The sequence below is a fragment of the Columba livia genome, chromosome 16, assembly GCF_036013475.1.
Source record: "Columba livia isolate bColLiv1 breed racing homer chromosome 16, bColLiv1.pat.W.v2, whole genome shotgun sequence".
NCBI classification, from domain to species: domain Eukaryota; kingdom Metazoa; phylum Chordata; class Aves; order Columbiformes; family Columbidae; genus Columba; species Columba livia.
The window spans coordinates 3,920,278-3,936,582 of NC_088617.1; positions in this window are offsets into that span (position 1 = coordinate 3,920,278).

Consider the following 16,305-nt stretch of genomic DNA (forward strand, 5'->3'; position numbering starts at 1 on the left):
GCCATAGTGGCACTGAGAGCATCATGCTTATCCTCACATTTGCCCTGTGATGTAGAGATGTGTTATTATCCCCACTTACAGCTGCAGCACAAAGGATGAGGGTAGAATAAATGACTTGCCAGAAGGCAGATGGGGAGCCTATGGCACAGAAGATTATAGGAGCCAGGTGACCTGTGTCTTGGTTTGGCTCTATGCCCAGAAAATCTCCTTTTTCTTCCTGTAGTTATTGTGCCTTCATTCTGCAAAATGGAAACCTCTATTGAAATCTCTAGCCCTTTAAGGCTAAAGAAAAGAAAAAAAAAATCACGGGTTTAAAGAAATACAAAGGAGCCCTTACTTACCCTGTAGGCCTAGGCATATTGCATGATTGTACTATATTTAAGAAATGACCCAGCATGAGTAATGCCTGTATTGTGATGTGGTGCAATTTTGGCCAGAACATTACCACCGGCCTCTTTTTTCCATTGACATGAATCAGCTCATGCTGTACATCCAGGACACCGATGGTGTTAGTGGGTGCTGATTCCCGCTATCTGGAGAAACCCAACAGATGAAGCACAGCATTTGTGTATCAGATCTGCCCGTGTGGCACGGCTGCCCTGACAGTCCCTGCAGCAGAGATGTTTAATGACAGAGCTCAGCAATACTGAGTGCGAGCTCCATCACATCATCATCGTCCACTGACACGGGGTCTGCACTGGGCTGTTAAATTCCTTAAGTATTTATTGAAGCCAGGAGTGCCTCAGGCTCCAACCCCCTTTCCACATACCTAGCTGAAAATTACTGCCAGCCTTTGCCACTGACCCTTAGAGGAAGCATTGAACCGATACTCCCTGACAAACACCCAGCAATGCCTCAGCCTTGCCGAATGACCCCTGGTGAGGTTGGCTTGACACTGTAAGCAAGGATTGATTGCAGGTAGCAGGTGAGACCCTTTCACTTGACTGCCTCTGGGACGTGGCCAAACGCTCTGTGCTTCAGGCAAGACACACTGTGCATGGGGACAGGAGCCACAGCTACTTTTATTAGGTCTATCTGGCCACCGATTGTATTTTTTAGGCTTATAATCACTGGGCGCATTGATGCTTTTTCTTGAGCACAGTTATTGGGGAGCAGTAGAAGTGTTTCGTGCTTGCCTGAGCAAAAATGGAAATGAGCACAATCTCTCTGTTTATCACCCCCCTCCTCCCTGACTGCCTCTGCTGTGGCTCCATCGATCTGTGGTGAAGATACTCCCCATTTACACCACTGTCCAGAAAGACAGAATTTGATTTGAGGTAATTGTTGTCCGATGCAGTCGATCGGGCCTCTATCCAGCACTTTATGGGAACAATATTACAGCAGTAGTGATTTTGCTGTTGCAGTGGATTGCATCAATATACACTGGAACTGATGTGTTAGGATCAGAAAAGTGACATTTACTGCAGTAAAGGGAGTACGTATTTGGCCCCAAATTTTGCTGGGAGTCAAGAGACATAATTCTATCTTCAGCTGGAATCATTTATCTCAGCTCTGGGTCTTGCCAAGATAAATAAGCGCTTCTTCATGCTCACATGTTAATGCTGTTGTGATGAGCAAAGGGTTCATTTATTTTTTAATCACTGTTCAAATTAAACTGTTAAAATCAGAGAGAAACCCAAATTCTAGGGATCTCGGCATGTGTGATACAGTTCTTTATCTGCTCTCTGTAGACTAATATTGGAGGGGGGTTACATTTCTTCCTAATCTATATTAAAATTAGATGGAGGACAAAGAAAAAGAGAGAAAGAAAATGCCTGGTCTAAATCTGGGCGAGGTTCTGAATCCCAAATCAAAGGAACGAGGCATCCTCTGCAATAAATGTTTTATGAAGAGCACACACAGCATGGTAATGCCCACAGAAATCTGACAGTTTTCTCTGCTTTCCCTCTCTCTGCTCCACTTTCCCATCCATGCCTCAGGTCACACAATTGAGCCTTGTTGCTCCTGTCCTTGCCTGTGGTCCCTGATTCATCACTTTTCAGACATTGCTTTGCTGTGTCTGGAAGAAGCAAGTAGGAGAGACACAACTTTCCCTGAATTTCTTCCTCTCTGTACTTCTGCTTCCAATTTACTCGCTGCTCTTTTTCACTGCTTTCACCCCATCTTTCCCGTTGTGTTTCCTTTCTTGCTACCATTTCATTGTTTTGTGTCACTTGGTGGAAAATGACCCCACAGTGTGTTGGGATGAGTTCTTGCACTGCTTAAGTGGTCAACCCTGACCTTGGCTTCCCTGGACAACCTCTGTACATGTCTGCAAACTTGTGCTTTTGCAAAGGTCCGTATGTTTCTCCCTGGTAGTGGAAGCTGTGGGTTTAACGTGCCTCAAAATAGCCTCAAGAGTCTGAATACCTCTGAAAAAAAGGGCCAAGAGCAATCCCCTACATACTTGTTATTGCTCATGGTGAGGCATTTGAGAGGGAGCAGGTCACTGCTCCCATGTAGGTCTGGTGTATTACTATCCAGCAATTTCATCACTTTGTTTAGGCATTTGGGGCAAGCCGTGGCTTTTTTTGGCTTTTAACATGCTTTTCTAAGGCCCAAACTGCTGAGGTGTTTCTTTCAAAAATCACACGTTTTTTTTCTCTTTTTCATTTTCAGTGTAAAGGATAGCCAGGGATGAAGAATCTACCCATCCCTTGGTAGATGGGTCCTGTGATGCACTGTTTTTCCTGTCAGAAATGTGCTCCTATTCCTGTTGGAATAGGCCTACTCATAGTCATTATTTGTAATTTTCATTTAGCTTTATAAGAACCTTTTGATCACAACTCATTTAAAAAATGAGGACTCTCTTCCAAGTTTTTTTCCTTCAGCCACTTACCATGCAGTGTAGATTTGCAGAGCAGAGAGGAGATTCTCCATTGCAGTCCTGCTGTTTCCTGGCTTGTGCTGTAACCCTGTTCCTTTTGTGTACCAGAAAAGGATACAGATTGCACAGACCAAGTTGCATATAAACTGCCTTGCAATGGAACTGCTTCTGTCACCAGGCCAGGAAAGGAATTCTGAGTTGCAAACACACCTTCAGCATGGCAGGGTCCTGTGTCACAGTCTGACTTCAGCTCCCTCCCCAGTCGAGATGGAATTTTCTCCCAGCCAGATTCATGTTGGTGCAGCAGTCAGCCAACGCAGCCTTCTGGACATGCTTTTGCAAAGAAATAAGAATTGAAATCCAGTATATTTACTGCAAATGACAAATGAGAGTATAAAGCTGAGTAGAGAAATTACCCTGGGGGATAAGAAAAAACAGTATCCCCCCAGGAATCAGATCATATTTGACACTGTAACTGGATCAGACAAGCCACAGCCAGTGAAACTACAGAAACTCATTGTGCACTGAAGAACTGCAAAATCTGGACCTGTGGCTGCTCTGCTCAGCCTCTCCTGCATCCTCTCCCCTTGGCCTCTGAAGCGTGCATTGTGCTCTCCTTGGGTTTGTTGGAGTGAGACCAATTTTAAAGAAGAGGCAGCATGAGCATGCTTGTCCTGAACGGTGCTATGCTAGAAATGGCACGTTATTATGAAAACGTATTTCCAACACATGGGCAAGGTCTGGGGCAGCCTGTCCAAAAGATTTACTGATGGGTCAACATTTCCGCAGCTGGCACTGGAGAGTGGAAGATTTTCAGGCTATTGAATATTTTATATTTGCTTGATGAACTAGATTTTGCATGAATTATACCAAAAGGATCAACCATAAACAGGCTGTGTTAGGTTTTCAGCTGTGCCTTGAGATCTATTTTGTGAGATATTTCATTTCTCAGCTGTATTTTCCCTGGAATACGTGTTTTTTAAAGTCATAGGATGTGAGAGAGAAAAGAGAGAGTTATGGAACGTGAAGAAGCGCAATAAAGAAGATAGGAAGAGTGAGAAGTCAGGAGGTGGGACTGGAGAGACATGATCACTCAGGGACTGCAGATAAAACAACTTTCAATGTACATGAAACACCAGAAGGAGACAAATTAGAAGAATCACAGAAAAGCTGGGCACAGATTAAAAAACAGTGTAAAAAGGTTTGAGGGCATTTTGACCAAAAAGGAAAAGAATAAGTGAGAAGCCTGAAGAGAAGCACGAACTGTCCTAATTCTTCTCCCTGCTTTTAGGTTGTACAATAGGCTGACTGCAGATGGGTTCCTACAATGTGCGGGTATTGGTTTTATCTGGAATTTATGAGATTTTCGACTTACTGTCAGAGCACGATTTCTCTGTGTTTTTTATATTTTTATTTTTTACTTTTTCTCAGAGCTGAATGGGTGCATGAAGGGCACATAAAGGTTTATTGAGTAAAAGCCCTAAATGCTTGCAAACTTTTACTATTCTTCCAGGGCCTATAAATATTTTTCTCAATCCTTCTCTTCAAGGCAATAAAAAATTAGTTTAAAGGTTGGCTGTGGGACATTTGACATGAGTCTGGCTCTAATCTCGTTTTGAGGTTAAGGAAAGAAGTAGAGCTGAAACAGCCTAAACCACCAAAATATTGAAATAATGGATATTAACATGCTCCTGTCTATAGGCCATACACATCTGTGGCATAGCGAGTTATATGGATGGTGTGCATGTGTATTGGGTAAGTTCTGTCCTCTCTCATAGACATTGCTGAGGTTTGCATTTTCAGTGGAGTGGCCTACTTTTTAGAGGGCATGGTTTGTACCCCAAAATATGGCCACTTCACGGATGCAAGTCTCAACAGTGAGCGTTACTGGGTGTCTGGGATGCAGCTGAGGAGCTCAGAGGTTCAGGAACTCAGCTTTAGAGGCAGGGTTTAATTTCTGAGCATGAAGTTGCACAAAACCATACACACAAAAAAAATTTTATTAATTTATTATTATTTTTTTAAGTCATTTTCCTGTACTTATTCCACCTGCAAGCCAGGTTTTGCTACTCCAAAAACGGAGAGTTCAAGGAGGTACCTTTAGATCCAGATAGTCGCAACAATCTGATTCCCAGATTTCCACATCTGTCTGGTTTATCTGTACCATGAGCCTTCAGCCAGGGGTTTGCTTAGCTGTGGGATCGGACTAGATGATCTTTCGAGGTCCCTTCCAATCCCTAACATTCTGTGATTCTGTGACAACTTTGGGGAAATATTAGGAAAGCAAATAAGAAAAGCCAGCCTATGGCCCAAAGGTTCAGATCCATTGCAAAAACCCTTTCACTTCCGTATGAGGGATTTATGTGACAGACATAAATGTGGCATCTTGTAACCACTCAACATGTAGCTATGCTAATTCCCTGTCAGGAAAAAGCAAATTAATAAATGCATGTTGACTTAGGACCATTTAAAAGATGTTCCTCGTCCAACAGTACCCATCTTTGTCTTCCTTCCCTTTCCCCTCCCTCCTGGGCCTAACTCCTCTTGGTTTGCAGCCCTAATCTGGAAGAATTGTCCCTTCTGGATGGTAGGTGACCAGCAATATTAGAGATATAGCAGGTGTAACGGTGTCTACTCAGGTGTCTCCACAAGAGAGGGCTGTACTCAGGATGAGGATCCGCTGGTTGGAGTAAGCTCAGTTTTCTCCTATGTGTAAGTCAGCAACTCCAACGCCCACGCAGGAAGCCGAGCTCTTCAGCAGAGCAGCCGTGTGAAACTCAGCAGTTTTGGTTTGAGAGGCTACATATGAAAATATTTTTGGTGTCAGTTTTCCTGGATGATTCCAGCCTGTGAAAACTGAAGGCAAGCGCTAACTTTGCTGTTCCGGAGCAGTTGTTGCTAGAATGTCTGAAGCTTCTCATTTCATCAGCATTTCACAAAAATACCCTGAAAACAGGAGAATTTCATGAAAATGCTCCTGGGGCCCCTCAGCCTGGAGGTGGTAGGAGGCTTGCAATAATGCAGTCATTCATTTAAAAGATTGTTTTGGAGGTAAACCCATTTCCTATGTAGATGTCTATGCTGAGACAAAAACAGGAGAGAAGTGTCTACCTCATAGGTGTTTGGGTTATTTTGGTTGTTTGTGTGTTTGGGGTTTTTTAAAATATGTATATGGAAGTCTTTTTAGTGAGAAAATCTGCAGTTATTTTTGGGTATAAGGCATTCCTATAGGAAAGGTGGTGTAAACATACATAGCTGTTAAAGATGTAATGAGATCCCACCATTTATCTAATGAGATCACATAGGTTCTTCTCTCAGCACCTCCTTCTATGCTGAAATCAGGCACCTTCTCCACTCTAACTGGGCCCCCAGATTAATATTGCCTTGACGTAATTGTTCATTCAACATGACTGCTAATTTGTCAGTGGAGCTACCCCAGGGTCTTACTCCAAGAGATATGAAAACAATAACCTTGTGACCAAGAGACAGGCCTAATGTTTTCACTACTAAACTGTTGAAAGGGTGTTTTGTGTGAAGAAGAAGGGAATGAGTCATCAAGCAAGGGTGTACAGGGTTAGTACTTCTGAAAAGAAAGAAAAGGAGAAAAAAAAAGTCAAGCCATTTTTCCCTAATACAAATCAAAAAATTGATAGGGGACAAAAAAGTAAATATATACAAAGTGTACCAGAGGAATGCATCAATCTGCAAATCACACAAATTCTGGGCATCATTATTAACAGTTTGTGCTTTCACAAGCACACATATGTGCATGCTTTGTCTTGCACACGTGTATGCATCACTAAAGCACTGATGTGCAGCTTGCACATAATTGCCTTTTAATAACAAAAATGTGACCCGTTTCAGTAATAACAACTGCAGAACAATCAAAACCAACTGCAGCTAGAAACCAAAAATCATATTTCAAAGAAACACTGAAGATTAGCCTGTGGCTTTCACTAAACTGTGTCTCTCTGATTCCTGCTGGGTGACACAATGGGCTGGCTTAACGCAGCCTGGCCTCTGAACTCGGCCATGCAAGCCTTGGTTCCTTGAAACAGCACCCTCACTGTCTATCAGACTTTCAAAGCTACACATTTTCTGCACAATATAAAATATTCTCTGCTTTCCCTGCCGCATTTGTCTGTGGCACATCTGTATACCCATCTCCCTATTTATTATAAAAGTCCTCAGACTCTTTTGTGTATGTATTCCTTTCAACATCTGCAAAAGAAATCATTTCTCTTAGAAACAGTATAAGGGTTGGGGAGTATACACAATAGCTGGAAATACTGTTTAAGGCCCAGAGGGGAGAACTTTTTTTCTGCTGTGAAATTGTGTTGTTGCAATGCAGTGCAATATTCAAACTCAACCCTTTTCCCTCCCCAAGAAAAAAAAAATGCACAAGGTGGAACAGGCTCATCTAAAGCAAAATATACTTGAGAGAACAGATGTGGCAAAACAAACCCCATAACTTTCCATGAAGAGCTGCCAAAAATAACATCGGCTCGGCAAGCATGTGATCTTCAGAGGAGTTTGCTACTTGAATGAGTCAGAATGGTGATTCCATTTTTACCTCTTCAGTGAACAGGAAACACATTCTCCTTGAGAACCAAATTCTCCTGCAGTGGCCCACTTACACTGGATTATATCAGAAGGCTTTGCAGGTGCTGAGACAAAGTGGAAAGTGTGTAATGGTTTCCTCTAGTTTGAGAAGTGACGCCTAATTGAGGCAAAATCCAAAAGGTCATCTAGAGGAATACGTAAAAGCAGATACCAGTTTATACACATCTGAAATGGGGAGCTACAAGAGGAAGGGGAAAGTAGTCTAAAATATCTTCTTCCACAAAGAAAGAATCGGGCTCTGGCCAGAAAATATGTTTTATTCCAGGATGTAGAGCTTGCAAACTGTACGAAAAGGAATCTGTGGTGTGACTGATCTTATCAGTCCAGCATGTGTCCTTTGGCTCATTGTTTTTGAATTAAAATGTTTGACTTCAGGTTTTTGTAGAGAAAAGGAGTGTCAATGGCCTCAGAAAGTTTCAGGTTTTGGTATCCAACTGAAGAAAGTTGGTTCTTTCTGAAACAACATCTGTGTTCTAGTTGCTGAAGTTTTACTGTGAGTAAACAAAATATATGTGGATTTCTGGGTCTCAGGAGGAGTTTGCAGAACTTTTGTCTCAGTTTATCATTCTTTGTTCTGTAAAATTAGAAAATGTGGAGCTGGAGTTGATAAGAGAGAAAAAGAGAGTCATGCAATGGAGTCTTTGCAGTTTCTTTTTGTTTAACAACTGTGCTTAAATGAAAAAAAAAAAAAAAAGAGAAAAAAAGAGGGCTCCCTGAAAACCTGCTGCTCTTCCAAATGTCTTCCATATCTCTAGGAAGAATCATTTTAATTTTGCAATAACTGAGTATACGATATCCCGGTTCCCCTGAGGGAACCACAATGATCTTATTTACCCATTCTCCAAGAACTGCAATGATCTCATTTGCATCTTCCCATTCAAGTATTGTCAAGTTTCGTGTGACATATTTGGGAGACAGTTCCTGATGTTCCTAAAAACTGTTGCCCACGTTGTCCAGTGCAATCCCAAAGAGAGTAGAAGGAAGTGCAATTGTAGAGTTGGTTGACAGTAGGCCTAGTAGGTATTTCACCAAGAACAAAGATATAGTGGGAGTTGAGAAGTGCTGGTTGGATCCTGGGAAAATTACCTCTCATTGATTAAAAAAAAAAACACAACAAACCTAGTATTGAAATATCTTAGATGCAAGTACTGAAAATAACAAAATGATGGATCATATGGCAACTCCAGACAAATGCAATCTCTCATCAGACAAGTCATGCTGTTTCTGCTGGAGATTTCACTAACTGGAGTTGAAGTCCATTGCCAATACTTTCAAAACTAACTGTTGGGAAGAGGAGTTCAGAGGCTTTAGCAGAGCCCGATTTTTCCAGAGTCTGGGTATTCAGCAGTTTCTAAAAATCAGGCCAACAGCTTTTCAAATTGAGAAAACACATCTGAAAATTCATAACTGGAAAATGTGGTCAACATAGCACTGTAGGTGCTCACGTCTTCAGAAAATCAGTCCAAGGTTCCCTCAAGTTAGAAACCTGAAGTTTCCAGAATGAGAAGTCTCTTTGGAAAATGTTAGCCTCAAACTCTGTTTTAGCTTTTCTAGATATTAACATGGGAAGAAAAACATTATATAATGACTACATATGATTATTAACTAGTGGCTCATTGAGCTGAGAAAGTGGAATAATGTGTGGGAAATAGTAGTGTTACACTCGAGGTGAGGCACAGGTCATTTGTGAAAAGGCAGTGACAAAGCAGTCTGCCACTGGCTTTCTAGTTTAAGTCAGCTTCTTAATGCAAGGAATAGTGGCTGTTCTGTGACACTGTGACTTTACATTTCCTTATTGTAAGATTTGTGGATTTATGTTACTTTTTAATCATCTAAATACAAAGCTAGTCTTTCAGCACCAAGGATTTGCAAACTGGTTAGTCCTTCTTGTCCACAGAATTCTGTTTGAACTTAATTTCTTCTTATTTTCTTTTGTAAACTAAGAACTGACTTCAGTTAAAAAAAAAAAAAAAACAAAACACAAAAAAACAAAAAACAAAACAAAACAAAAACCAAAAAAAAAACACTGTTTATGTCAAAATCTAAGTTATAGGTATCTTCACTGCAAAATTTCATATCTAACAACATAAATGAAACTTCCCTTAGATAGAGTGAATGGAAATGAGGTCTGTGCTTATTGAGCAACTCATGCTACAAAACACCAGTTCTTTCAGTTTTAGCAGTATTGCTGCACCTTTCTCTTTCCACCCGGCACTGCCCAGACTGTCTCCCTGCTCCATCACTATGTCAAATAAAATAATACATCTTGGATGTTTTGATGGACCTTAATTTCCACGAGAAGAGAGGAAGGAGACAAGATCAAAGACCAGTCTACTCTGGGGACTCTACACCACAGTTTGTGGAATTCTTTCTTGGAAAATTCATGGCCCAGCATCTTATTCCTGATTCTCCTTACAAGAGAAAATATAATCAGAATACAAATATAGGCATGGTTTGATAACAGGATCATTCCTTATATCTCTGATTTCCTCCCCTTTTCTTTAAATTTAAAACGGACCAGAAAGTTGCTCTGTCTCCCAGTTTTTGAAACACAAATGGGTGTTGTAATTAATCCCTGTATATTACACGGCTGCCGAGATATTTTTATACAACATTGAAATTATTACGTAATGTTCTGACACATAACGACTGATTCTTCACTGGTGCCTAAATACATCACTGAACCCTTGGGTGGCATCAGCTGATTGCTGATACACTCAAAATCTTAATTACTTGGGTTTTTTTAAGGTAGTTACTTTTGGTTTATTCCAGGACTTTGATTCCCCTCTCCTCTTCAGAGGCAACACAACTTTTTAATAGGTTGATCCTTCTTTGCTTTTCTCTGTAAAAGACAAATCTTCTAGCAAATAATTTTCTATTAAATTTTGGAGGCCCAAATGTTGGCAACTTCTAGGCCTTGTTTTGCAACAGAAATGAATCAAAAGAGGAATGAGAGATGACCCATAAGAACAAATTCCTGAAGGGCTGCTGTTATGACAAGGTGTTAGCAAGACCTGTTTTCCCAGCTCTGGTGCAAGACTCTGTCTCCAGTCAAAGATTCAACTGAGTTTTATCATTGTTGGTCTCTGCAGACCTTTGAAAGCTCTGATTTTCCTCCCACTATATTAGATTCACAGGAAACCCTATTGGTATTTTTTTCAGAAACTATTACTATGAGCTCAGTATATCTGAGGACATCTAAATCATGTACCCAAATATACTATTTTTACATTATCAAGGTGTTGAGGAACCATGTTTCTCCCCTCTTCTCCTAACCGCATGCTCAGTCGCAGCCCACACGGCAGCTGGATGGTGGATGAGCCTCTGGGCAGCCAGGAGGAACCACATTCCTGGAAAATGATGAAACCAAGGATTCATTTTTCATTCCCACTGCTCTCATTAGCAGATAGCAGTCACTTTTATCACTCCAGATATATTAGTCAGAAGGCTCTCACCACATCGGGGCTTCGCAGTGTTGGATGCTGTACAAACACTCAACGTGTGTGTTCCTTCCATGCAAACGACAAGAAAATCATTATGTCCTTGCCTCAGGCACCTCCCCTTGCCTAAGCCACCCTCTCCACTCCCTGCGAGCATCTCCTGTTAATCACGCCATAGATCTCAGCCACTGGTGGAGATTCAATAAACAAAAGTCTGATGTACATTGATGAGAAAGACTCACAAACCAAAACAAGCAGAGAGAAGAAAAACTCTCTTCCTCTTTAACCTCCCTCTAAGGTCTTCTCAAAGGAAGTCTCATATGCTTGATGATGTAATTGCTTTTCAAGCCCCAACAAGCAATATTTCTGCCCTGCTATGTAGAAAAAAGACCCCAGCACTGTTAGCCCCATAAATTCAACCAGCATGAGACAAGCTTCAGAAAATCAAGGGTGTATTGCTACTAATAAACCCCAGAAGAACATTAAAGGTTTTCTACTTTTCTTTCAAAGTTTTGAGGTTAAACTAACTTTAGGAGCTCAATGGTGGGGCTGCAAAATTGAGGGGAAGGATTTTCTCTTCACAGAAAAGCTGAAGTTCCTTTGTAGTTAATTAATTGTATCTCTGGGATCCAGGCTTAAGCCCAATCTGTGGGTTAGTGCAAGGAACATCCTCAAGCTGAGGGGTCTCATATATGGAGCATCTCCTGCAAGGAAAGCCCTCCTTCTCATGGTGAATTTTTAACCCCAGAAGGTCTGATTTGCACAGTCTTGCCTGCTGAAAATCAGCCACCTACTGCAGCTGCCCTTTTATATCCCTTCCCCAGGAGGAGACAGACCCAGACATGTTCTGGGAGGAGCAGGCTGCTGGTCTGTGCCACCTCCCAGAAACACAGGCCTTCAATCAGCGCCTCCACCGCGGGGCACAGCTGGTTTTCCCAATTCAGCCAGCACGTTCTAGGAATGCCACACCTCACCCATGGGCTCAGGCTCTTCCAGCACCCACTGGTGCCACCCAGGTAAATTGCCATCTCAGAGATACCCTGTGCCATTGCTGCAACAGACTCAGCCTCCTCATGCAGACTACAGGGCAGGGTGATGCCTGTTCAGTGGCTGATCCACACTGGGAAAGGAGTTTCTTATGTGTTTTGTCAGTATTAACTTGTATTTCCAGAGGGGAAGGACAATAGTACGGGAGCTGAGAAAGCCATTCTACAAAAGTCCTCTTGGGTGACCCTGAAGTGACATAGTATCTCTGTACCTCAATTTCTTACCTCTAAAATGAGAATAGTAGCAGTGTTGACTGAGAGGTCTGCTGGAGGAACACACAGTAACATTTATGGAGTGTCTGAACACCACAGTCGAGAAGGAAGGGGAGCATAGAAGCACATTTGATGACAGATTTACGTTTCCTTTACAGTTATATGTATGAGCTGTTCTTTGTACCATGCTTCATCTATTGACCCCAGGATTAAAAATTCAATGGGTGCATCAAAGGAACCATTTTCTTTCCAAAAATGAGTGAGATGGCATGCAAATCCCTTAAGAGGCTGGCTCAGGGTAGTATTGTGCTTCCTGATGGACAGGGCAAAAAAGCAAGTGGAGCAAGTTTGGATGACACCAAGTTACGATACGAGTGGTACAGGCATGCGTGATAGTTTCATTAAACAAAATTGTGCTTTCAGAAGCTCCACCTGTGGTAGTTATACTATGGGAGGAAAAAAGAAAAAAGAAATTAAAGTACCTAAACCTGCAACCTCTGCATCTCCTGGGAGAGTTCAAGCTGCTGGGCTATAGACCGATCTGAGTGTGTGTTTTTTTTTTTTTTCAGGGAGATGTTGAAAAGGTCTCAATTTCATTTCGGCAAGAAAGAAAAGCAAAAATAGTCATGAAATGAAACTCTTGGAGCTTTGCCAATCCAGATTTTAGGGGTTTGGGAAAGAATTTCTGTTCTCACAGGGAGGCCAGCAGGCAAAGATCAGCTGTAAGTGGTAGAATCAGATGTTACATATATAAAATTATCCTTTGAAAAACAGGAACATCTCATTCCCCATACAGATTTGCCATGATGCATCCTGACAGAGACCCAGAAGCATCCTCAGCACAGGGCAAAGCAGCACTCGACAGAAGTGCACTTGGCCAGGAGGACACAATCATTTTTTCCTTGATTTCTGTAGGAGCTGCATCCACTCGCAGCCCGATAAACCTGGTCCTGAGCAATGCAGCACGTACGGCGGGGTATGGCTCTCCAGTTCTCTCACACACACCTACATACACAAACACAGACATTCGCCAGCTGACTCACCGGCTTCCCAGCAATCGGTGCTCCTTTGCTAGTTAAAACATGCGGCTGATACTCTCTCAACCCCATGGATTAACCCCTGTCTCCTTTAGACACCATCACCTATTGCTCGGCAACAGAAAACAGACTCTGTTTGGGGCACTCTCAGTGGTGATGCATAGAGACAGACAGATTTTCTTATGAGCTCACTTGACCCTTCAGGGTAAGAAGTGGAAATACTTGTTGTGTAGTAAATTGAGCAAACATGACATGGATGGTAAGAGAGAGAGATAGAAGGAGAGAAGGCACAAATAACTGCGAGGGCTTTACTTATTCCCATGTAGGAGGAAGCTGGGATGGCAGCAACAAAGGGAGCCGAGTTTATACCTGCAAAGTTGAGCCAGACATTTGGACAAAGACAGCTGGTGATCTAAAATAAAACAACCTCTAATTCAGTTTGTGTCCTAACATTCAGTTGTTAAAAATCCAGGCTTTTACCTCTCTAAATGGGAGAGGTAAAACATCCCTCACCTGGGAATGTTTTCATGACTTTGTTTTTTCCTACTCCAGGGTTGAAAGGACATGCTTTTATTGTTGTTTTCCAGGTGAATAAAGTCACTGAAATGAATGACAGATATAGGATTAGAACTCTTAAAATCCTTTGAGCTATAACCTAATCAAATCCAGTATCCTCTTATACAGATATAATGTGAGATTATGCTACTTCATTCTAGACTGAACCTTGGTCTTGCATATAAGGTAGAAGACTCTGCTCATGAATTCACACTAGAAAGAAGTATCCAGAGTTCTTCAGTTTGCAGAAACAGGATCTGGCCATATTCTGGAGATGGACTTCTCTGTCCCCTCTTCCCTTAGGGACAGAGAGCAAGTAGAGTTTTGCTGTGATAAATTAAGTTTCCAAAATAGGTGTTATTTCATCTTGATGCCTCACCAAGAACCAATAGGTGGGACTCATTTGAAGCTGTCATATTCAAATCTCTCTTTACCGCACAGTTACTCTATCTTGAAATCTCTTGTTCAGTACATGGTTTAACACAAATGGAAGATGGTGCCATTGAGGTCTATTAGCCTGTCACTAGTCCATGGCACTTCAGACACCAGGATGCAAGCAGCCTAAAGTTTTATTAGTAACTTTGGTGGTTTGACAGGAGAGAGAAGCTGCTGCCTTGGAAATGCGTCAGTGAAAACTTGGTTCCAGAGTTTAATGTTTCTGTGACCACCTCGCTTCAACAGAGGGGAGAGCTGCAGTTTCCCAGGGCTTAAGGGTGAGGATGGGAGAGGCTCCATCTCACAGACTGACAGGGCTGGGTTTTCCCTCCCTGTGTTTAATTTGTGCTGACATTCTTCACCGAGCAGCAGTGCTCTTTCTGGAGCGCTGGGTGTTTACACCTCTGGGAGATGCATTCAGCAGATAAAAGTTGCAATCCCACGTTGTGCAACGAGGTGGAGCTTGGCCTGACAAGCAGGGAGCAGGTTCACCAATACAGACGGTTTGATCAAAGCATTTCTGCCCTCTCCTGAAACTTCCCTCCATCGCTATCGCTACAGCCACACACGCATCCCTGCCCTATTGCTCTAGTGACTTAAACTGAGACTGCCAATTAATCTAAACCGGTGGCTATTATAAGATAATCCACTCAACCTGGAAGGTTAAGTCTGCTTTAAAGGGAATTGTTTGTCCAGACATGTAGACATAGCTTCTACTACGACTTCTGCTGCTCTAGTTTATGACAGTTTCCCAGAAGAAATACATTTTATTAGGAAAGGTACTTTTGGGGGAGTTTCTGACAATATACTTGCATTTACCTAGGACTGTTCTGGTATGAAAACACCATTGAAGAATCACACCCCTAACCACTCTGGTTGTGTTATCAATAGATTGTAGACAAGACCTGGTCCAAAGGGAAATTACCAAACTTGACAATTCTTAAACATATTTTTGAACCCAAGTCTGCAAAAGGAGAGAAGATGGTGATTTAATCCACCAGCATCATGTCAGTTAGACAGATGAAAGGCCTGGAAAGAGCAGCACAAAGATATCTGGCTACTTTATTCCCACTGAACCCCAATTTCCAACTGCCAGAGACAAAACACATGGAAAAATATCCTAACATAAACTGGCACAGGGGCCAGAGCACAAGCAGTTAACATTAATTATGTATTAGCCAAGCACTACAGACAGCACCAAAGAGGAAGCAGAAAACTCATAAAATTATTAATAATGAACATAAAATTTGTAAACTCTCTATGAGGAATAATTTGCATAATAATATAAACATGGTTTCTAATGCTGAAAAGCTGGAAACAGTACTCTAGTAAAAAAAAAAAAATCATTATTTTAGATGTTTAAAATTATAGTTCTGTTTATTTATTTATAAGCACCTACTATGGTCTCTAATTCACAGGTTTCTGACCATTTGTAACACACTTTGCTACTGCAGACATCCCTGTTTGCTGGGCACACATGTAACAGATCTGACGCATTTTCTTTCCAATGGTTTTGAATAGCCAGTGATTATTAGCGATACCTGTGCTTGTTCAAAGCCATAGATGGGTCAAGAATGCCATAATCTAGAAGACCCACTTTTTTCCTTTCTCTTTGTGTTTTAATTTGCCTTGTGAGAAGACATTGCATTGGGTTGTATCTTATCAAAGGAGTCAGACGTGCGTTAGAATCAGCTCTTAGCTTCTCAGTGAAATAGGGAAATACCAGCACTGGCTTTCACCTACCTCATCTCCTTGAAGAGCTCACGTGGTTGGTTCTGATTACATCTCATCCCGAAGCTTGCTGGAATGACTCTAATCTTCAACACTTTGGTGGGGAGAAAGATTAATTTATTATGTGTAGACCCTACTTTGTATAATGTTTCAGGCTCCACTGTATCTGAACATGGTGTATGGATTTAAAACATATCATCAGTTATCAGGGGCTGGCAATGTCCTGACCTAGCTCTGCTGGATGTCTTTACCATGAGCAAGACACTGATTCTCTCATTGCCCTTATGACTAACCTCAGGCTGTTACGTTTTATCATGGGAAAGAGATGTCAACTTACATTTATTCTAACCAGAACAGTTCCAAAATATTCAAAATTACTTACAACATGTAAAAGCAAA